This window comes from Protopterus annectens, chromosome 1.part1, assembly GCF_019279795.1.
Source record: "Protopterus annectens isolate FY-2018-M chromosome 1.part1, PAN1.0, whole genome shotgun sequence".
Lineage (NCBI taxonomy): Eukaryota > Metazoa > Chordata > Ceratodontiformes > Protopteridae > Protopterus > Protopterus annectens.
Genome location: NC_056726.1, coordinates 845,179,840 through 845,203,995, shown reverse-complemented (window position 1 = coordinate 845,203,995; position 24,156 = coordinate 845,179,840). Strand labels below are relative to the sequence as shown.

General features: G+C 44.3%; 1 protein-coding gene across 1 annotated transcript in view; it reads left to right on the top strand.

The window, feature by feature from the left end:
* LOC122815150 (probable E3 ubiquitin-protein ligase HERC1) overlaps positions 1–24,156 on the top strand; it is a 5,886,073-nt gene that overhangs the window by 4,964,013 nt on the left and 897,904 nt on the right. The gene's annotated exons all lie outside the window — the stretch shown is intronic.

Below are 24,156 nucleotides of genomic sequence, written 5' to 3'. Positions count from 1 at the left end.
AACATGGAGGAACAACCTGAGCCTGGCCATGTAGGCAGAAGGAGGTGTGCCCAGTATGCCCAGGCTTTGGCAAAGAAGCAACGCATAGCACATACACTGACACGGTAGGGACCCAGGGAATGACACCTCTCTCTGACTCGCACATACAGTAAAAGGGATGCCAAACATGACACTACCTGTGCTTTACCATGTATAGGGAGTGTACTATGTGCTTCCGACATAGTCAACCCTCCAGTACCATCCTCAGTATTGGCACAGCCACAAGGTACGTCACTCTTCCTATCAATTGCTGAATGGAGTAGTATGTTTTGCTTGTTGTATCTATGGTATGGATGTGAGCATGCAAGGGAATCGGGTGGCTGAATGGGATAGCAGCAGATAGTGGAGACCTATGTGGGCAGCATGAAATCCGTAACAAATACTGGTGTCAACAGCGTAGGCAGTACTAGACAAGGTGACATATCCCACTGCAGTACATGTGGTGGCCCAAACGTGTGTCCATAGGACACACACATGCATGTCAATGAGGCTCACATACCCAGCAACAGCCTCAGCCAGCAGGACAGGTGTAGATGACCATAAAGAAAGGCTGTGCTAAGGCCTCCCAATTGATGGCAGTGGAGAACAGCCCCCCCTCCAGACCTACACAGACAGACTACAACAGGTCTGGCAGTTGTATGTTAGTTCTGAAGGGTAAGAAGTCTGAAACTGAAATATAAGTCAGTAAAACCTAAGATCTGTACTTTACTGATATGCCTCTAGTCTGCATGATAGGTCAGAAGGTCAGAATACAAAAAGAAATGGAAGCCAACAGAGTACCTGAAATACCAGTACAGTCATAGCAAATGTTTACAGTTGTCAGGTGTGCCCCCCCACACACAACCAATCCTATGTAGAAATGCAGTTACATGTATGTGTGGGTTTAATAACAGTGGAGCACAGGTTACCTGAGCTGGCCCAATTTGCAGGATAGATTGTTGCGTGTGTACAATATGCAGGGGTCTGTGCGTTAAGTTGTGTGTTCTATATTGTGTGGAAGTAGTCAGCATGTAGGCATGGAGGGTTGTGCCTCGGTGGCCTATGGCCAGTACTGTTGATGACAGGGCCATGTTCTGACAACTGCGGTACCAACCGCAGTGCATCCTACAAGACCCAATTCAACAGTCATCCATACTCACTGTTCAGATGTCAATATCTGTCACCGTCTGAAAGATGGACATGCCATGAATGTGTGTCCATACATACACACAGTACACAAGTGGAAGTACCCTAGACAGAGTATATATAAAATGTAACTGTCAAATGGACACACCTTTGGAATTGTACATACAGGTTAGCAGCACATTAGTTGTCTGTGCAGTATGGAATACTGATGTAGTCTGGCCAATCACCGGCAGTCAAAAAGAAAAATGCCAGCTCAAAATGGTGTGTATACAATTATTTAATGTGACATAAACAGACCGGTTTCGGCTACAAATACCAAGCCTTCCTCAGTGTATATAAACTTCTACATATAGCCACACATTTATATAGAAAACAGTAAATAGGTAAGCCCATATGATTGGTCAAAATTGCTCATTAAGCCCAGGGGGAATAATCCCCCCAATTTAATAATCCGCTGTTTTTTCTTTCATGTTAAGTAAATTGTGCCAACCAGCTTTGTTATTTTTCTTACCAATAACTCTATCAATCACAGTAAATCTAAAATTCGCTGTAGGGTGATTCATTACATGATTAAACAATGCACTAGTTGCCTTTTTATTTTTAATGTCACTCATGTGCTCACTGACTCGAAGTTTCACAGGTCTCGATGTTTGTCTTACATACAACGCAGAACATGAACAAGTGGCCAGGTAAACCAACCACTCACTGGAGCAACTGGCAAAAATTAATATCATAAATCTGGCCAGTATTCCTGCTGGAAAACTCGTTGGTCTTCTCCATACGTAAACAGTGAGTACAGTGCCCGCATGGAAAACACCCAACCAGTGGGTCACCCATAAGTGTCAATTGAGATAGTGGCTGAACTTCCATGGAACCAGTTTTATAATGAGCAAACAAAGAACCCAGTGTCCTGCCTCTCCTATAACCAAAATGACACCTTTCTGGTAACAAGTTAGCAAGCCTAACATCCCTCAACAAAATATTCCAATTACATTGGATGACTTGTAGCAGGTTAGGAATGTTATGCCCATAAGTGGTGATAAACCTAATATTGGACTCTTGAGATGAGGTTTTTACCTTATATTGCAAAAGATCCTCTCTCTCCAATGCAGATACCTCCCTACAGGCCATAGTGATTATACCAGGATTGTACCCCATGGCTTTGAATCTACCCATCAGGTCCCGCCTCTGATGTTCATAAGTCTCAGAATCAGAACAAATACGTTTAATTCTCATGAATTGGGATTTGGGTATGTTGCATTTAATATGGGGAGGGTGATGACTAGATGCATGCAACAAAGCATTATATTCAGGGAATTTACGATATACCCGTGTATCTAATGTATGGTCAGTTTTCTGGTGACCAAAACATCCAGAAAGGTAATCTGGTTCAAATTAAAGTTGCATGTGAAGTGAATGCCCCATTTGTTACTATTAATGTAATCCAAAAATTCATTGAGAAACGCAACATCAGCTTTCCATACTAACCAGCAGTCATCTAAATAATGATGCTAGATGTCAATCTGTGACAAATATAGGTTATGCAGGGGATCATAAATCAGTTGTTCTTCCAAGTATGCCATGAAAAGATCAGCATATATGGGGCAAAAAAAGCCCCCATAGCAGTACCCTGCATCTGTAGATAACAACTGTCCTGATGATAAAAAACATTCTTGGTTAGTACGTACTCAGTTAATCCCAATAAAAAGGTATTAAAACCTGGTGGGTAGAGTTCAGATATAGTAAGCCAATGTTCCAATGCTAACAAGCCAGCCCAGTGTGGAATATTCGTGGAAAGGGCTGACACATCAAGGGTACATAACAACCAGCTTGGTTCAAGTTGAGAATCCCGAAGGATCTGTAAAAACTGTTGCATCCTGAATCCGAGCCCTGACATGATGAAGTAATGGCTGGAGATATTGAGTCAAGTAGACCGATATATGTTCAATAAGGGAGCCCCTACCTGAAACCATAGATCTACCCGGAGGGTCTCGCAGTGATTTATAGACCTTGGGCAACAAATATAAATACTGTGGTTTCAGATCACTAACCATCAAATGTTTCAACGTGGAGGTGGTAATAATCCCTTCCTCCGCCGACAGGTTGAGAAAGGCATCAGTCTGTTTTTTTGAAACCCACAGTAGGGTCAAGAGGCATCCACATATAATATTGTTTATTATCCAAACTGCCTCTTGGCTTCCTGATCATATTTGGCCCAGTCCATAACCACCACAGCCCCTCCTTTGTCAGCCTGTGTGATAACTAAGTTGGTGTTAGATTTAAGCTGTGTAAGGGCTTCCTGTTTGTGTTTAAAAAGATTGTGTGACCTGATCACCATATCTGAATAATGAAGATGTAAATCTTTGAGAACCTTGTGAAAAAACAAATTAACAGTAGGGTTCATTGGTGGCATAAAGTTAGACTTGTGAAAATGAAAAGATGAATCACCAGACCCATGATTATCCTGGTCAAAAAACAATTTCAGATTAAAAATACGACAAAAACTGTTCACATCATCAGCAAAAACACCCTCTGGAACAAAAAATGCAGGGACAAAATTCAGTCCTTTATTGAGCAATTCAATTTGAATGGGGGTTAAAACCTGTGTAGAGATGTTAAGAACATTGTTATATTCAGTTACTTGTTGGTTATGATCTGTAATAGTGTTGCCACATCGGCTGCACAAGAGTGTGAAATTTTCGAATACTGGTTCCAAACCCAATAAAAGGAAAGGCGTAGGTCTATCCTGAAGAAAAATGTGTCCTCCTTCAGTAGCACTTCGGGGGAGGATAATTCCTCTATGACAGATTCGGATGCAGCACCAGTATTGTCTACTCCCACACCAAAACGCAGAAATTCAGACACCCATTTTAGGGACAGGAGACAAAGGGCAGGGAGGAAACATAACAAGAATAGCCGATGTGACCCAGACATGGTACTCTCCCCTGATGATGACAAATGTCCGCTGGATCCGAGTCCCTGTTGGGACCAGCCAGGACCATGTGCACGTGGCCTGCTTTGTTGTGGTGTGGACAGCACCACCCCTGCAGTGCTGGTGCTGGGACTGCCACTACGGGAGCAACTGTGACTTGTTGTATGTCCATCTGTTGGTATTGCTGACCTACATGCACGTGGCTGTCACCCTACTCCCACCATATGCTCTAACACAGACATTGCACAGTCAAAGATTCCCACCATCTCACCCAACCGTCTATCCAGGACCTCTGCAAAATAATGGTGGGCACCTGCAAGATCACAGATGTTGTCAAGTACAGCAGAATGAGTAGCCCTCTAGAGCCTTAGACTCTGTCCAGCATAACGTTCCATATGTGCCTGTCCTTCCATGATGAACAGAAACATGCGTCTGGTGTCACCTGCTGTGGCACTTCTGTCAGGGGAATGATGGCCAGCAGGCCTCCTATGAGCACTCCTGTACGTCTGTCTGTGTGGTACCTCGCTGGTCATCCGGCTATGGCTGCTGTGTACAGACACACTTGCCATAGTCACCACACTGTCCTGTCCCATGCCACCACCCGTCAACTGTCCCTCATCTATGGCCACTGGTGATGGGGTATGTATAGGGATTGTGACTGTATGCGGGGATGGGGTGGATAAAAGTGGGATGTCAACTGATAGCACAGCTTCAACCCGTGACAACACTGTCTGTGCCTCACCATACCTATCATCATTGTCAGAGTCCAACATCAGTTTGCCTGCAGGAGGGACCCTGACCTACCTCTCCACTTGTGAGGAGAAAGCAAAAAATGTAATTTAAGACCTGTACATCATTGCTTACCTCTACACACACACACACACACACACACACACACACACACACACACACACACACACACATACAGGTGAGGTGGCACAAAGATATTACACAGACCTCTCATTACCCAGCAATCAACATGCATGACATATGACACTCAACAGCATGCACTGCAACTATACTGAATCCTAGTTGCCAACATTATACATCTCTGTGATGCATGAGTTGTGTTAGTAGGCGATGCCTCTTCCCCTGGAACACAATGCACCCGTGTATTGCTGTGCATCTGTTCAGCACCCTGGCATGTACTGTGCACCATACTTCACGAGTGTATACACCATTGGTGAATGTGTATATGTGTGGCAGTTATGTTTGCTCTTTGTTCACAGCCCCTCTGTGTTTGTCTGACACATACCTGAGATGATATGAGGACAGATGTCAATAGTGAATGCCTGACCTCTGATTTGCAGATCTCATCATCAGCAGTGCATGTATGAGCAATAAAATCCAATTACACTGACAACCTTCAAAGCTTATTGTAGCTATGAGGAGTGTACACACCCTTATTGACATGCCAGCCTCTTCCATGATATGCAGTGGGGCCACAATACTGCATATGTTAACATTACACACACCTGATATGTGACATTTGACGTGTGCAGTCAAATGCAGTATCAAACAAATTTGTTAGTTGTGCAGATACTGATTGTGATGCATACAATTTGCACACCCTTAACACGATGGTTTATTGCAGCACCTGTTAATTGAACTACAGCAGTCACTATTCCTGGAAGGGGTATACTAGCAACTGTGGAGTCAGGGTTATGTCTGGCACAATCCATGATCTTGACTGTGTTCAGATACAGCCATTCTTAGCGAGCTTTGGATGTATGCTTCAGTTCACTGTTATGTTTCAGATGACCCTCCCTCCCCATCCCAGCCTTGCAGAAGCAGAACAACTATGGGCCACACGACACAGTGTTTTTTCATTTTCCAATTCATTCCAAATGCCATGCGGCCTAGTTCCTGTCCTGAACTACAAAAGCAAACTTAAAACTGTACACTGGCACCAGCAAGGATAAGATGGGGAGATGGGGGATGAGATGGCTTGTGCACCACATGTATCTTTATTAATACTGTCTGTAGGTTTCAGCTTTGGTCTCAGTACACCATTACACATTGCAACACATGCCTTTGGAAGACTTCATGTTATGCATATTCTACCTGTAGAGAGCCCTGGATGATGTTTCCTGTGGAACAACTCTTCCATCTGATTACCCTAACCCATAGGCCACACTTATTCAGAGTCCAGGCAATTGTCAACACAGGTACTGCAAAGGCAGCACTTGCTAGACATTCCTGCAAGTCCCTCAGTTTTGCTCCTTTTTTCTGTGCAGCCTTCATGACTGGTTTGCAACATGTGTTGTCATCTGTCTTGGATGGGCATCTGTTTATTTTCTACATTAATGTTGTCCCATACTTCATAGTCGCATACATGACTGTCTGCACTGTTTGCCATGGTATATGCAGTGGTGAGGGAAGGCTACGTCTCCCACTCCTGAGTGCTACCTTTTGGATATGGGATCCATTCCATGGTTTGTAAGATGTGTGCAAGCCACGCCTTCCTCTGTTGCAGGTGAGTGGGAAAATGTCATGGACAGACTTCTTGGACAGCAGACTATTACTTGGTGTGACATTGAGGCCCTGTACTTGATGGAAGGTGTGTACTCAAGAAGAGTGAATGCTGTCAGTACCTCAAAAGATGGTTCCACAACATGTTCTTTGGAGTGTGTGTACATATGCTTTCAGTGTTTGTTAAGGTATGTATTCCCCGTATTTGTTCTCCTAACATAGGATTCCATATTACACATTTATTACTCATGTTAGGATCACATTACAGGTTGCAAAAGGTGTGGAATGTGGTATTGTGATACGCCATTGTGTAGTTCTGTAACAGTTGGCATTGTAATAGTGGTGTATACACTGTTGTAGCCACTGTATAAGGGTAATGTTTCAGAGATGTCCCTACTGTAGGCCATTTGTCCCACCATTATGTTCATCTCTGTCCACACATCTTGCACTCACAGGTTGTTAGGTATACTGCAGGACTCTTACATACCCTTCAGATATGCCACCATGGTGACCACTGTGATGCAGTGCAGTTAACAGCAACAAATAAGTGAAAGTGTACAGCATGCATTATGGGTAGGTGTGTTAAATGTGTGCATGGCAAATACCATGGCCATAACATGGCCGGTGTATTAGCAAACCTGAACAAAACAAGTCCATACTCACCAGCTACAGGCTGCTACCCCAGTTGTATACCAGAGGGGCTTACATAGTTGTGTGAGAGATGTAATGTAAGTAGCCACACCTGTGGCATTGGTACAGGGTGGGAGCAGCATTTCAGCACATCAACAGTACAAACCCACAATACTAGAGATTATGCACATCTGTTCATTGCAACACTGCAGCAACAGACTATCTTATCTGATGTATGCATGAAGATACTTTACAGATGAAGATGGATAAGCAACAATGGTTTACTAATGTGCCCCGGGTCCTTACCTGCATGCTCCTCGTCCATTGTGCGGGTAGCACCCACCTCCACAATGCTATCATCAGGTTCCTGGCTTGGCTGGCAGGCAGGTGCCCCAAGGCTGGTGAGGAGCTCCTCAGCATGTGTCAGTGGGGGCTGGATGGCATGACCCCCACCTGTGGCTAGCTGGTCCCTCCTAACTGCAGCAGCACGCTGACGGGCGTGGTGGATGAGATCTGCTTGTAACTGCGGTTATACAGGCCAACATCATTTACCCTGTGGACGAGCTCGTTCCACAGAGCAGTCTTCTGCAGATCATAGGCCGTGCATCCAAAGAGAGTTCTATGATGTTGTACAAGGAAGTTTATTATTATATCATTCCCCTGGGGAGTATATGCAAGGAGACTCACATGGGACATGGTACCAGGAAGACATAAACAGGAAAAAAGGTCAGAGGACCTCATACTGCAAGGAAATAATAGTTGATGTTATGTGGTCCTATCTCGCCTACATTCTTTACTCACGGGTTCTCGGCTCCGACTCGGCCAACTATTTCTCTAGCACGAAGTCTCTAATTGGCTGGGCTAACCTAGTATCCCAAGATGCACCTCACCCTAGCCCCAGATCTCGTTTGCCGCTCATAGAGTTAGGACGTGGTCTCGCTTGGCTGTGGCTAAGTACCCTTTTCAGATACTTTTCTAAGTATTTAGTAGTCGGTTGTATTGCAAAATCTATTTTAATAGCTACTCTTCCTTTGTGACTAGTTCTTGTGATTTTTTTGTGAGGAAGTTGTGTGTTTGTGGTATCCCTCTGTGTCGCGGCTAGGCCCGATTAAGTTAGAGGACCTAGTCCTCTCCAGTGTTGTCCCCTGGTATTTTTGTACTGGTCTTTGAGTTGTGGGCATTTGTTTTACCTCCAAGAAACGTTTAACGTAGAGTTACTTGGCGCTTAGTGTGTTTTTGTTTTTTTCCCCGCCTTCCTCTTGTGTTGTCTCTGTCGGCTGAGTGTTGTGCGGTTGTTATCATGTCTAAAGAGCAGAAAGAACATAAACCCTCCGGGTTTAAGAAGTGTACAAATGTGGCTACAAAATGTCCATTACAGATGGGCATTCCATCTGTGTTTATTGTCTGGGTGCTATTCACCTACAAGAGTCCTGCAGTTTTTGCCACGTGTTTAGTCCTAGGATACTGCAGGAAAGAAAAAAATAAACTGATTTTGAAGGGTCTGATTAAGCCTTCATTTGAGGAGGCCTTAGATACTTCTTCGTCTTCTAGTGCTAAATCTAAGCCTGCTAAGGCCAAGAAAAGATCTCCGGCTCCTTCTGCCTCTTCGCAGCCTTCGGAGAAGGTTTCTAAAGTGGATACTTCCTCCTTGACTCCATTGTCCTCAGGGACGCAGGAGAAAGTTTCGGTTATGGATACTACCTCCTTGGCTCCATTGTCCTCGGGGTCACAGGAGGTATCTGTTGTACTGGAGTCAACCTCGGCTCTGATATTATTGGAGCCTATTCGGAGCCGGTCACCCAGTGTCAGGCATGAGTCTCCAGGTAGGAGATCCCGATCTCCTTCTATTTCTTCCAAATCCTCTAGCTGTCTGATTTGGATGTGGATAGGGTGGTCAAGAGGCTCCTGCAGTCACTGGTGTTAGCAAAACTTTTTTCGGCTCCGGAGTCAGTCCCTGTCCTGGTACCGATGATTCCTCCTCCGAGCACCCATGTGTCGTCGGAGCCGGAGTGCCCCGCGCCGAGTGATGTCCTTGTGTCGGCTCCGATACCCCAGGTGAGTCTATCGGAGCCGGCGTCGGCTCCAACCATGTCGGTTCCGTCCTCTGGTTTCGGTACTCGGGATTCCTCAGTCGGACCCGAGGGGGATACCTCGGGACTCCTGTCGATTCCGAGTCTCCCTCTTGGTGCATCGGCTTGGGGAATCTCGACTCCGGTCATGGTCTCGGAGACAGGTCATTCCTCTGATTCGGGGGGACCTGCCTTCAAGGCCATGAGGAGCGCACTGGCTAGATCGTCAGTCACATCACCTGGATTGGTCACTCTGTCCCCATACACCCCGGCTAGAGCCTCTTAAACCCCCCTATCTGTGGATGGCAGAGCCTGAAGGTCTGGGGATACCCCCTTGAGCGGTCCCCTACTTTCTGAGGGCCCCTCAGAGTCGGTGCCTGAGGAGCCCCCCAGAAAGAAGTTGTGCAAGAGGAAGCACATAGACTCCCAGGACAAGTCTTTCACCTCTGATACTGACCTCGAGGAGTCAGAGGGGTCCCCCAAGTAGTCCTCCAATGATGTTGCTTTCTCCGACATCCTGGAGATTTTGAGGCAGAGAGGCGACTGGCCTTCCAAGACCCCCTCTGAGGAGGAGTTGGTATTCCTCAAGGCCTTCGGAGCGCAACCCTCTGCCTCCTGGGTGTCTCCACCCTTCGACGAACTCCTGGATTTGATTTGTCGAAGGGTGTGGAAGAACCCTGATTCCGTGGAACCGGTGCCCAGACATCCAAATAAATTCCTTTCTGCTCCCCTGGGGAAAGAGTTCCTGACCAAAGCGGTTTCGGTAGATGCCTTGGTAGTGGCGGCAGCCACTCAGCAGGAAGTTGCAGAGGCTTCTTCTTCCATCCATCCTCCTAACAAGGAGTCCAGGAGTATGAACTGGTATGGGAAGCGTACCCTGCCTTCGGCAACCTTTACCTTGCAGTCGCTGAATTACCTTTGTCATTTCACTCTGCTCCAACGAGATCTCCTTAAGGAGCTAGGAGATACTCTGATGGGTAACATGCCTGAGGCGGTAACGCAAACTGTTAATGCCCAGTTGTCTACCCTTGGTTCCATTGTCAACTCGTCCATGAGGCTCATATCTTATGCAGCCGAAGGGGTGAGTAGGGCAGCTAGCTCAGGTGTGGCTCTCAGAAGGCAAGCCTGGATGCGCCTGTGTCATTTCGTGGAGGCCTTTAAGTCTTCCTTCATTGATGCCCCCTTTGATGGGTCCTCTCTTTTAGGGACTAAAGTGAAAGACACCCTCACCAGATGCGAACAGGAGGGAAAGACACTATCTGCCGTAGGGGCCCGTTTTTCTCTCCCTTCTAGGCCTTACCCCAAGGCTCAGAGAGGGGGGGGGATGTGGTTCAAGAAGTCTCAGAGGCCTTTCCCTACAGCTCAAGGTGAATCCCCCTCCAGGGGCAGAGGAGGGGGAAATAATTCTGGAAGACGCCATCCTAGAGGCAGAGAAGGCCCCCCAAACTCGGGAGACCACAATTCCTTTCACGTATCTTCCTTCCATCGCTCCTGAGGCGTTGCCCGACTGTGCTGTTCCAGAGCCAGTCGGGGGCTGAATTTCGTTGCATCCGGAAGCCTGGGAAAGCATCAACCAGGATTGTTGGGTGCTTTGAATAGTTACCGGAGGTTACACTATTCCCTTTGTATCAACACCCCCTCCAGTCAGAAGAATCCTGGACGTCCCACCCAGTCAACGGGATCAAGCAGCACTAGAAGTTACAAAGCTGCTAGAAAAAGGAGTCATCCAACCAGTCCCCTCAGACCATATCAGATCAGGAACTTACTCAAGACTCTTTTTGATGCCGAAAAGAACAGGGGACCAGAGACCCATTCTGGATCTCAGTCGACTGAATCACTACGTTCTGAAGTCCAAGTTCTGAATGGTCACGCTTCAATCCATTTTTCCGTTGCTGGAAAAAGGAGTATGGATGTGCTCCTTCGATCTCAAGGATCCCTACTACCACATCAAAATGGACAAGGCATCCAGGAGTCACTTAAGCTTCCGGCTGGGAGCCAGTCACTTCCAGTTTTGTGCCCTGCCCTTTGGTCTCACCACAGCCCCCAGAGTGTTCACCAAGTGTTTGGCAGTGGTGACAGCTCACCTGAGATGTTAAGGATTCCAGGTGTTTCCGTATCTGGACGACTGGCTTCTCACCGCCCCACCAGGCATCTGCTCATTCAGGCCAGGGAGACTACCATAGCACTGTGTCAGCAATTAGGAATTACTTTAAACTGGGAAAAGTCTGCCTTGCTGCCCTCATAGCATGTTGTCTTTATAGGCGCAGAGCTAGACTCTATTCAGATGCGAGACTTTCTGCCACAAGAGAGAATAAGAGTGCTGCAGTCTCAGATCCACGCACTGTTGCCCCTCAAAAGAGTTCAAGCCAGGTTAGTTCTCCAACTGTTGGGCTCCATGGCCGTCACCATCATGCTGGTGCCTCTGGCCAGGTTACATATGCGGATTCTGCAATGGCTCCTTTCCGCCCAATGGTCATTTCAGAAACTTCCTCTTTCCCACCTGATACTTCTCATGGAACGATGCAAACAGGACCTCCACTGGTGGCTACGTTCCGCCAATTTGGACAAAGGGAGGAGCTTGATTCCTATGTCTCCAGTGGCCACGGTGACCAAGGACGCCTCCCAGATGTGGTGGGGGGCATTATCTTGGCAGGATGGTCCAAGGCACGTGGCAAGATCACGAGGTACATCTACACATCAATGTTCTGGAGATGAGAGAGGTGTTTCTAGCGTTGCGAGCACTCCAAGATTCTCTACCTCTGGGAACGATTGCGATTCACTCGGTCAACATGTCCGTAGTGTGGTACCTGAACAAGCAAGGGGAACCAAGTCTTATCCGCTCTGCAGAGAGGCCATGCGAGTGTGGCATTGGGCAGTATCTTCCCAATGGTTCTTAGTGGCAATGCACATTCCGAGAAAGTCCAATGTGATAGCGGACAGGCTGAGCAGAGCTATTCTGATGCCTTACGAGTGGTCCCTGAACAACCGAGTGGTGGTTCAAATTTTCAACAGGTGGGGTCAGCCGTTCTGCGATCTCTTTGCCAGTCCCCTCAATGCCAAATGCAGTGAGTACTTCACACTGATCCCCCCACAGGGGGAGTCACCCAGGGACGCTCTAGCCCACGATTGGCCTCCCGGTCTGGTCTACGCTTTCCCTCCATTTCCTCTGTTACCAAGAGTGATTCAGAAAGCCATATCCTTGGGAAGCAGGATGATCCTTATTGCTCCACGCTGGCCTCGACAAGTATGGTTCCCTTTTCTTCAGAAGTATGCAGTAGACGGTCCTTGGATTCTGGACCCAGTGCCAGACCTCCTGACTCGCATGTCAGGCCAGCTCCATCCATCACTGTGAATCCTCAGGCTGACAGCCTGGCTACTCCACTTCCGTCATTAGTTAGACAACATTCCTTTTCACCGGAGGTGGTTCACATCTTGTCCTCATCTCATAAGTCTTCTACCAGAAAAAATTTATTCCAGCAAATGGAAGAGATTCTCCATTTGGGCTCAGGTCCAAGGTCTGGACCTCTTCACAGCCCCAATTCCATCGGTTTTAAATTTTTTAGCCATGCTTTTCCATCAGGGCTCTGCACCCGCTACCATTAAAGTGCAATTGGCTGCAATCTCCAATTTCCATACATCTTACACACCCTCTCTTATGGGCCATAAACTCTGCAAGGCCTTCTTGAAAGATGCTTGGCTACTTTGCCCTCCTGTGTCAGAGCCTGTCATGCCATGGGACCTAAGCCTTGTGCTACAAGCCATCATTTCATCACCCTTTGAACCAGCTGCCACCTGTGAACTGAAATTTTTATCTTGGAAAACGGCGTTTCTGATAGCCATTACATCGGCCAGAAGAGTATCAGAACTTCAAGCTCTGTCCATTAAACCTCCGTATTTGACCTTTGATAAGGATAGAGTTTCACTGAGACATAGCCCATTCTTTCTTCCAAAGGTGTCATCCACTGTTAATCTCCATCAATCTATCGAGTTACCAGTGTTCTTTCCAAAATTTTCCAACAAAGCAGAGTTCAGGTTCCATCAGTTGGATGTGCACAGGCAATTGAGGTTCTAGTTACAAAGGCTTAAACAGGTTAGGAAGTCTGATCAGCTGTTTTTGTCTTTTTCAGAGAACAGAGCAGGTTGTCCTGTTTCCAAGTGCACAATTTCTAAATGGATTAAAGATTGTGTTTCCTTCATCTACTCGGCGGCAGGCAGTTTACCTTTTCCTGTCAGAGCTCACTCTACCAGAGCAATGTCCACATTGATAGCTTTCTATGCCAGGCTCTCACTGGATGATATTTGTGCTGCGGCCACCTGGGCCTCTCCTCACACTTTTATTACTCATGACAAGCTGGACGTGGCATCTAGGTAGGGGCCGGGCTTCCTTTGGTTCCACGGTTCTCAGGAGTATCTTTCTATGAGCCTCTCAGGATAAGAGGTGCTGGGGACGCTGTCCCGTGAGTAAATAATGTAGGCGAGATAGGACCACATAACATCAGTTAGTTATGTACTCACCATAACGATCGATGTATGCATTTACATTGTGACAACTAATACTCTTCCCCTAGGGGTTGATTACAGCGTGTAATTGTAGGCTGCTGAACTACATCTGTAATTAAGTGTGGATTGATATTGCCCTGTGTTGCAGCTTCTGTTCTCCACCTATATACCAGGCTTTGTCCAGATGTCATGCAGTAAGAGGTTGATAGGTAATGGTCTATCATTATTTAGTGCTGGCATTCCTGCTATCATTCCAGTGATGTTGTGGATTCCCACACAAATTGTGGGGTAGGGTTCATATATATGAGGGCTACAGCTGGAAAGAGAATAAGGCCTAGCATGGTTTTCCGGGGTGGTCATGATATAAGCCCTACCCCAAAAATAAGACCCAGTTAAGATCGTCAGCAACACACAGTGTGTGACTGTACAGTGCGGAGGTCAGTGTATGAAGAACACTATTATATGCCCTTGTAAGTCATTTTATGGGGGAGGAGTATTAAATGCTTTTAACCTAGGCTGTTACAACATGTGAGGGATATCAGTAATAAAAACATTAAGGTATATGGCTGTACATTTTCATACGTTTTCTTACACACAGTTCTGTTTGTCAGTGTGATAGTGATGTTTTAAGTTAAGCATTGTTATGTAACAGATGCATTTACATTGTGACAACTAATACACTTCCCCTAGGGGTTGATTACAGAGTGTAACTGTAGGCTGCTGAACTACATTTGTAATTAAGTGTGGATTGATTTTTATCTTCAAGGCAAGTGTGTTTTTTACTGTTGTACTACTTGAAGGCTTTAGCCTAGACAGCAAAGTATGTTATGTTGTTGCAGATTACTGTATAATATGTTTTGTTTGGGAGTTGCATTAATCAGTTATGTATTTCAAACACCTAACTGCTATAAGAAATTACATAAACAACTGAAATAGTACACAAATAAACATTTCTGTGTATGCAGACTTGTGTGTGGTGTCCTGTCCTTTGCATTGTGTGTGGGTATATGTTTCATGCAATAATTCTCATTTGTAGGAAAGAATCAGACACTGGCCATTTGAAAAGGTTGCAACTGTAGGAATAATAGCTGTTTGATATGCTGTGCACCCTCTGAATATGCTCTTTATATATATATATATATATATATATCTATAAGTAGTTATATATTCATATATGTGTGTGTGTGTGTGTGTGTGTATATATATATATATATATATATATATATATATATATATATATATACACACACACACACACACACACACACACACACACACACACACACACTGTATTTCTTTGTAAATAAGACCTAACCAAAGAATAAGGCCTAGCATGGTTTTCTGGGGTGGTCATGATATAAGCCCTACCCCTTAGGTATTTCCTAAGGGATGTTTTGAATTGGGATAAGGAGGGGTCAGTGGTGAGTTCAGCAGGAAGTAGGTTCCACTTTTTACAAGCAGAGTTGGAGAATAGTGATTCACCAGCTGAATTGTTGGTTTTAACAGTTTGCACTAGCAATTTCTTGGAAGAACGAAGGGATTTTAGGTTACTATATGGGGTAATAATATTTTTCAGTATGGGTGTACTGTCTGGTTGGTAGAGGATTTTGTGAACAACTATTAGTTGGTTATGTTGCAGTTGGTAGAGTAGTTCAAGCCAGTCTAACGATTGAAGGTTAAGGCAGTGATGGGTTCTATAAGCTGATCCTGTGGCAAATCTGGCAATGTTATTGTAGCACCTAGTAAATTTATTGAGGTTTGATTTGCTTAGGTTTACGAAGATGGGTGAGGCATAAAGAAGGGGCCATAGCAGATGTGTACAGGCAATAACAGTTCTAGCAGATGGGGTTAGGAATGGTTTAATCCTGTGTAAAGAGCCTATTTTTATATTTAACTGTTTTAATAGTTTTGTCTATGTGAGCATCAAACTTGAGGTTGTTGTCAATGATCACTCCCAATAGTTTAGTACTAGGTTCTGGGGAAATTATGGTACCATTGTTAGATATTATGGTGAGAAGTGGTGAGGGGACCTTGTGAGTGGGGGAGAAGAGTAATAGTTTGGTTTTATTTGGTCTTAATAGTAGTTGGCAACCAATGAGCCAGTTCTCTACTTTGTTGAAAGCGATTTGGGACAAGGATTGTAAATCTGTGGGGGAGGTGGCAGAGCAGATTAGGGTTGAGTCATCTGCATACTGAATACAAGTTGCATCAGGGATGACTTTGTACAGGCCATTAATGAATATAGAGAATAGAAGGGGACCTAATATAGATCCTTGTGGGACTCCAAGGGTGACTGGTAAAAGGGACGATAGGTTATTCTTCCATAGTACAGCATGTTGTCTGTCACGTAGGTAAGAATGAAACCAGGTAATTCCTAGGTTATCTATGGAGAGTGATTTTAATGTGTTTAAGAGTTGCTGGTGATTTACCATATCAAATGCCTTGGATAGGTCAAGGAAGAAGGCTGAGGAGAGCTTGTTGTCATTACGGTTTTGATTTATTGTATGGGAGAAGGAGAGAAGGGCTGAGGTTGTAGTATGGCAAGATCTAAATCCATGCAGAGAGGGCTAGGAGAGTGTTTTGATTCAGATATGCAAGAAATTGCTTTTGGATACATTTTTCCATTATTTTAGCCTAGGGAGTCAGAATGGCTATAGACCTATAATTTGAAAGTTCAGTGGAATCTCCCCCTTTATGAACAGGAACAATGTGGGAGATTTTCCAGATGTGAGGGATATAGGCTTCGTGGATAGTTCTACTGATTAAAATTGATATGGGTTATGCTATTTCATTAGCGGCTTTTTGGAGATATTCTGCAGATAGTAGGTCTGCTGAAAGGTTGGTGAGTTTCAGTTTTTTACATAGGGACTTAATAAAAGATGTTGGTACTGGATCAAGCTTAAGGGGGATCTTATTATCAGGTGTGGAGTTGGTGGTACTTCAGGTATAGGGAGATAGCTTACTGGCTAGGCATTGCACGGTTTCTGTAAAGAAAGTGTTAAAGGTGTTAGCTATGATTTTAGGAGGTGTTTATATATATATATATATATATATATATATATATATATGTGTGTGTATATATATATATATATATATATATATATATATACATACATACACACACACACACACACACACACACACACACACACACACACATAAACATGTATGCCTGGACGGCGCAATGGTACAGCGGTAGTGTTGTTGCATCACAGCAGTAGGTTCTCTGGTTCAATTCTTGGCTGGGGTGCCTTCTGTGTGGAGTCTGCATGTCCTCCCTGTGTTCGTGTGGGGTTCCTCCGGGTGCTCCAGTTTCCTTCCATGTACAAAGACATGCATCTGGAGTGTTTCTCCCCGGGCCTCCGCTAAAAATTGGCTTCGTTCCAAGTCGGATTTCCCCAGTTAAAAAAAAAATTAAATAAAAAATTTAATAAATATATCTATATCTATAGATATATATGCATCTACATATATAAATACATTTTCCCTACTGTTGAATGACTGTGATGCATGATATGTTTGAGAAAACATTACATTTATATACAGCTCAAATGGCTTAGTGATAAATCACTGTGGCTATGGTGTGCAGGATCCTGAGTTCGAGACTTGCAAGAGCTGATTATTTTGTTGCTGGGCAGAACAAGAGCTGTTTGATACAGAGTGATTAAGGCACTTTTAAGCAGTTGTAAGCGGGTTTGCCCAGCGGTAAGGAATTCTAACTTCAAGTTAAATAAGTTTGCAGACATTTAGCCTGACAGTGCTTAATCTGTGTAGCCATTGCTTGCCACCATGCAAACAGGCTTAAACCTGCTTATTCCCACGCTAATTTCTTTAAAAGAAAAGAAAAGTGGATGATAGGAAAGTGGTAAAAAAGGGGGCACGCAGAGGGAAAGAAACAATAGGGAAAGTAGCTAGGGATGTGCAGGATGAGTGTAGGGGAAGGTCCGTAGCTGTCCATTTCTTCTACAGCAACAGCTTGGTCATATATACTCAATATAGAGGTAGATTTGAACACACAAACCCCTGAGAGAGGAGTGAGGACAACAGTAATGTGTTGTGAAGCCAGTTAGACCAGATTACATGTGTCCAGTGGACACGTGTGCAAAATGGACAGCTATGTATGGGGCAAATTTTTTTTTCTGGGAACAGATTGCCCCCTTTTTTTTAAGGTGAGAGTGGGATGTTGGGGAAGGATAGTAGGTATATTTGGGGAGGTAGGTTGGGTAGGAAGACAGACAAGACAGCATACGGGGGCGGTATATGATGTGGGGGGTAAACACCTTGGATGGGGAGGGGTGTTTGGAAATCAGAAGCCCATGAGCCCTCAAATGGAAACAGTGGGACAGAGGTCCCCACCTATGGGCAGTCACCACTGCACCTTCACTGCCCCGAAGGTGGCTTTGCTGGGGGCTGAGCAGGAGGGGCAGGCTGACCCTCTAAATGGGCCACGTGGCCCTCAAGCTGGCGTAGCAGATCTCCAAACTCCCTTCAGCGCTCGCTACACACCAATCCCCGGACCTGTAACCGCGCCCGCTCCCAGGAGGGGGGACGTGTACCATCCCCTGAGGCGGTTCCACCTAAAGGTGGTGCAGGGCCAGCAGACGAGGAGGTCCTGGGGTGGGTCCCAGACATGCTGGGGCCCGGTCCCATGGCCAAATGAGATGGGAGAGGTGGGTCCGCCAGGACCGGCCTTCCCAAACGTTCTATGGTGTTGCAGGAACCACAGTGGACATTACAGTGACATGCAGGTTATAGTGATAGCAACAGGCCACCAATGATAGTATTTCAACATGGAACATTAATAGAGACACATTTCAATATTTATTGAGCAATAGGACATATGTCCCAACAGTAGGTTTGGTGTAAACATACCCATTGATTTGTGTATTTAGATTATTGTAGATATGGTGGGGGGAGCTGTCAGTTAACAACTTATATATCCTCGTAGTACTCACAACTTTAATGATCATTGCTGTAATCATTAAGTTACAGGTGTTATTACAATACTCTATGGCCTTGGTTTGGGCAGTGATATGTTTGTACACAGTGTATACTTCAACTGTCTTATAGCTAAATTCTACATCTCTTACCTGGTAGACCTGTGGAGGGAATGTTTGTTAACACTACCTGACTGTTTCTACACATATTCCCAGATTCCAAGTTAAAATTATGCACATACCTCTCAATCTCTTAATGCACACACTCTGGACAAAGCTTAACAACATGGGGGTACAAATAGGAACATATTTTGAATTTTGCTCTCATAAACCTGGAAAGTTGCTAGAGTGACAGGATTTGTTTTAATATACATTTTCTGAAGGTTTTGAGGTCAGAAAATCAAATGTATGTTATTATTTAGTGACTACAATTCTGAGATCATCCCACTGATTTGCCAGGGGGACAGAGGAACAGTCAGAAAATATAAGCCAGTTATCTGGACATTCTGAAAAAATGTGTACAGTTGAGAGGTATGATTATTCACACAGCTTACTACCACTCCCAGGATTCAGACCATGGCTGTCTCTGCTAAAAATACAATAATTTTAAGTTTCAGCAGAGTGCGCTGTTTGGATATTGCTGTCTATCTCTTCAGTGTTTTCTGGCTAAGCCTCTCTTGGTTGTACAATCTGATCTTGTACTTACAACAGTCTTATACAGACATTATGTAGCATAGTGTGGGTAACAGTGGTTAACACAACATTACTATTCAGAGAATTCATCAATAAATGCAATACAATACGAGAACAAACACAACCAGTCCAGGATTTAGAGCTTTATTGCCAGACAGTTAAAGTTTAATTTAAATATGACCTATATGGGACTATTACTGTCATATTGTCTGTTTTTTTTTCATTACAACCCTTACACAGCTTTTATACTGGCAGGTGACTTTCTACTACTTTATATTTCTTTGGTATGACTACTACAAGCAGGATTGTTACTCACCAGCCTCGTGACGCAGCCTTTGCAGCCTGCTAGCATGGACTTCCTGATTCAAAGCCCGCTCAGCTGCAGCCGTAAGGGAAATAAATAAATATTTAGGCATACCTATCCATCATATACTCAGGCTGGGCATTAGTAAACAGTTATTAGTATGAGTACTTACACACTGCTGGGACCTTCCCCTTCTGCCTTGCTTCTTGGACCCAGTCATCCAAGAGCTCCCTCTTTCTCCACTTCAAGTCGGCATAGTGGTGCTGGACCTGCTCACCAGTCTGAGGGATACCAGTGGCACTGGTGAGATCACGGGCGAGACGGTCCCAGGCTTCCACTTTATATTGGGAGCCTTGGTACTGGCCCTGCAGCAGTCTCTCATCATGCTTGTATACCAGGAGTCCTACCATGACCTTGGACTCCTCTATGCCCCAGTGCTGTGCACCGAAGCGCATGCCCTCACCAACTCCTGCCATACTGTCTACAGTGGGAAGCTGCAACCAGTTATGAACTGTATTCCCACCTGTGGGGTTTTAATACAGCCAATTTCTTGTCCTTTGCTGTGATTAGAAGGTTTTGAATATGCTGAGCTAAGCTAAGCTATGGGCAAACCTGCTTAGCTAAGGTTGGCAGTGCTTAAAGGGACAGGTTCAGCACTGCTTATCGATGGGCAAATCCACTTAGCTGAGCTACTCATTGCTTAGCATTCATATTTACACAGTGCTTACACCTTGCTTATTTTTTATTTTATAAACTACCTGCTGTATGGGATAGATTCATCATTCATTACATATTATAGATTTGTTTACTGTCCCTGACACCCCCCCAATGTGCTTTCATTACATTTATTCATGTGTGACTATACTGTATGGGGCACTTGTGTTTATATGGGGTTTTCACATCTTTATTAAACTGACACCTCACATCTGTACCTACTAAAGTACTCTGGTTAACAAATATATGTTATTTAGTAGCTAATTATTAAAAAATGTTTATGTACTGGTTTCACATGTAAAATGCAAATTGATTATAGTGGGGATCAAACCGGGAATGGCTGCTTGCAAAGCATATGCTCTAACCATTGTAGTATTGCAGTACTGCTTATGTTGGATGTCTCTTGCTATTTTAACTTCTTGTGGTGTTTAAGCTGGACTAAGCGTAGCTAAGCAACGGGCACACCCGCGCAGCTACGCTTAAACTTTATTGCATGTTTAAAAAAAAATTATTTGTTGTGTTTTTTTATTTATACCCTTCAAAATATTCTTGCTAATGCTGAACCTGTTATTCCATCAACTTTCTGCTTTGTGGGACGATTGTCCCTTTTGGCTTTGTCCACAATCCTTACTCCTGACAGGTTGGGAGGTATGCACTGTGCTTATGCTATGTGTGTTATTCTATCACCTTTTGCCTTGGTAGGGACGATTGTCCCTTATGACTTTGACCAGGTTATTTGTTAGCTGCAATCTTCAATGCTTTGCCAGAAAAATGCAAAGTTTATGAGCAGCAGACCAGAAATATAAGGCAAACATTTGGACATTTTGTGAATTTCTTGACAGTTGTGTTTTATTACTCTAAATATTACAAAAAATTACAAGGAGGCAGACTGATGTTTATATTCGAGTTTAAATGTTAATTATCCTGACGTGTTGGGGGGTTTTACGAGTGTTCTCGCTCATTTTAAATTGCTGAAAGGCAATTCTGGAGTGCAGGGGGCATGGGTATTGTGATAGCTTTGCTCTCAGACACACCACCTGCGCTCATACATGGCTCCATGTCCATTTTAGAGCACAGCAGCGTGCCTTCATACATATGCATGGTGCTGCCATGCTGAACAGGAACGGTCCCTGCCATGCAGGAATAACTTATTCCTGCTCAGTTGCTTGCTGAATCCCAGTAGGTGTGTTTCTGTTTACAGGACAAGTCTATTTTCTTTGCCTCCTTTGCTAATGACATTAGTCGGTAACATAATTTCTATTAATAGTGTTGTAGAATTTCTTCAGAGCACTTAATGATTTACATTCCAGGACCTAAACAGTCTTTGGCTGAATTATCAGCAAATGTAAATCTGTCTGTTAGGTAAAAATCATCAGAATGTATTACTCTCTACGTTCTTAGAATTCATAATCTTTTTCAGCTTCTTGAACTTAGTAATAAATTGTGTTGATTTTTCCCCAATTGACTTAAGAATTGAATGCTAATTCCATTCCAGTTGTCTGTGTACTTTGATTTACAAGGTTATGATGGAATTAGTTTATTTGGCTAGAGCATGGCAGTATCTTCTTGTCTGCATACACTAAGGGCTCAGCTGCAAAGTTGAAAGGGCATGGCATACATTCATAAAACTGGATGGTCTCAAAAGATTTGACTTGTAGTCAGAGAGTGGCTTCTTTGGCTCTGTACTTGTAAAAGTAGTGAAGACTCAAAGGCAAAATTATTAGTGTACACAAAGCTGTTACTTGTTAGTAATTTAATTATCTATCACCATTATTATACTGCTTATATCTGCAATTTAATGTGTTATAAATGTTTAAAAGGCGTAGACTTAAGTATTTAAGTATCCAAATAAAATAAATAATTACACAAAGTTACCTTTAATGAGTGCACCTTCAAATGCTTTGGGATACACAGTCCTTAATAAGGTACCTCTTAAACTAAGTCATAGGCTATAGACAAGGGAAAGGTGGTACACACAGCCTGCCTAGACCTCGCAAAGGGCTTCGACACCATTCCCCATTCTGGTACTATAGACAAGCTCACCAGCCTGAACATAAATCCCTATGTCACAAGATGAGTTTCCAATTGGCTCACGGATAGAACCCACATGGTGAGAGTTGTGGGAGCTAGGTCTGACTCTAAATTGGTTACAAATGGCATTCCCAGGGCTCTGTCCTAGGACCCCTCCTGTTCGGCATGTACTTCTCAGCAGTACAGACAAGCACAGGAGGACTATGGCTGACCAAGTTCGCAGACAACTGCAAACTAGGGGCTATAATTGACTCACCAGCTGACACAGACATCCTCCAAAAGGGTCTCACTGAGACGGATACCTGGTGTCAAAATCATGGCCTCAAGCTAAATGCCAAAAAGTGCATACTTATTCCCTTTGGAAATAACAAAGTACCTACAAACTACCACATAGGTGGTAGTCCCCTAAATACGGAAAACGTAATAAGGGATCTGGGGACCCAAGTAGATAGTAATCTCTCCTTTGATAATCACATTGCCAAAGTGGTTAGAAAATCCTTCTATGTGGCCCACCTAATCACAAAAGGGTTTGCATCCAGATCAAAAGAGGTCATTGTGCCCCTCTACTCATCACTCATCAGACCCATCATAGAGTACAACGCCCCATTTGGTATGTACCTTACAAGACACCTGCAACAGCTGGAAAGACCACAGAAGTACCTCACCAAGAGGATCACTGACCTCAAACAGATGCCCTATGCAGCTCGACTGAAGAAACTCCAGCTGTACTCTGTTGCATACCTGCTGCTCAGAGATGATCTCTGCCTGACATACAAGGCCATGTCCAACCCAGAATTGATGGCCATGCTCCACCTAAAGAAAACCTTATCCCCTCGAGCCACATGCTCTAGGGATCTAAACCTCAACACAACAATAAATAGGACGTGCTGGAGGGATAGATTCCTGTCCCAGAGACTTCCCATGCTTTGGAGCAAGATTCCAGTCTGCATTAGGCAAAGCTCCTTGCTAGCACTCTTCAAGAGAAACCATGACGAGTGGATGGGAAACAGAAAGTTTACACCGGGGATCACTTCAGTGGGTCTGCTGGACAGAGGCACAGGGAACTAATCTAAGGGTCGGTGAAAGCCAACACATTCTGGCTAGGCTTATAAATGCCTTTGGGCAGATAGCCTAGCACCTACCTATGAACCTGTAGTCTTGACAGAAATAGCTGAGCTATGAATTGGTTCTCTGAGCAGGTTGTGGAAAATGGAATCAATTACAAATGGATATTAGAAATTATTCTGATCAGAGCTATACCTAGGTCATCTGGTGCCCTGGGCAGTCCCCCAGACTTGCATCCCCATCAACTCAGGGTGAGAACCCAAAAGCTGTTCCCAGAGTTGAGGGCAAAAAAAAATTGCACATTATAGCTATAACAAAGTGGCTATGCAAGCTAGTATTCAGGTTCCTTCTACTTAGATACTAACATTCATTTAAGAAGCCGCACTGTCACCCTCAGCTTCTAAAGCAGATGCCAGTACTGCACTCTCACCTTATTAGCAGCTGCACATTGCACATGCTGGTATTGCACTTGTGTCCTTTAAAGCTTGTGCCACCTTTGTCCTGCCTTAGCTATAGCTTTGGGTCCAGTACTGAATCTTTCAAATACAAACTGGATCAAGTTTTTGGACTACATTTTTTTAATTTTGTTTATTTTGTTTTTAATGTGCTGCCATTATAGATTTTTAGCTCCTGTCTGAAATCTGA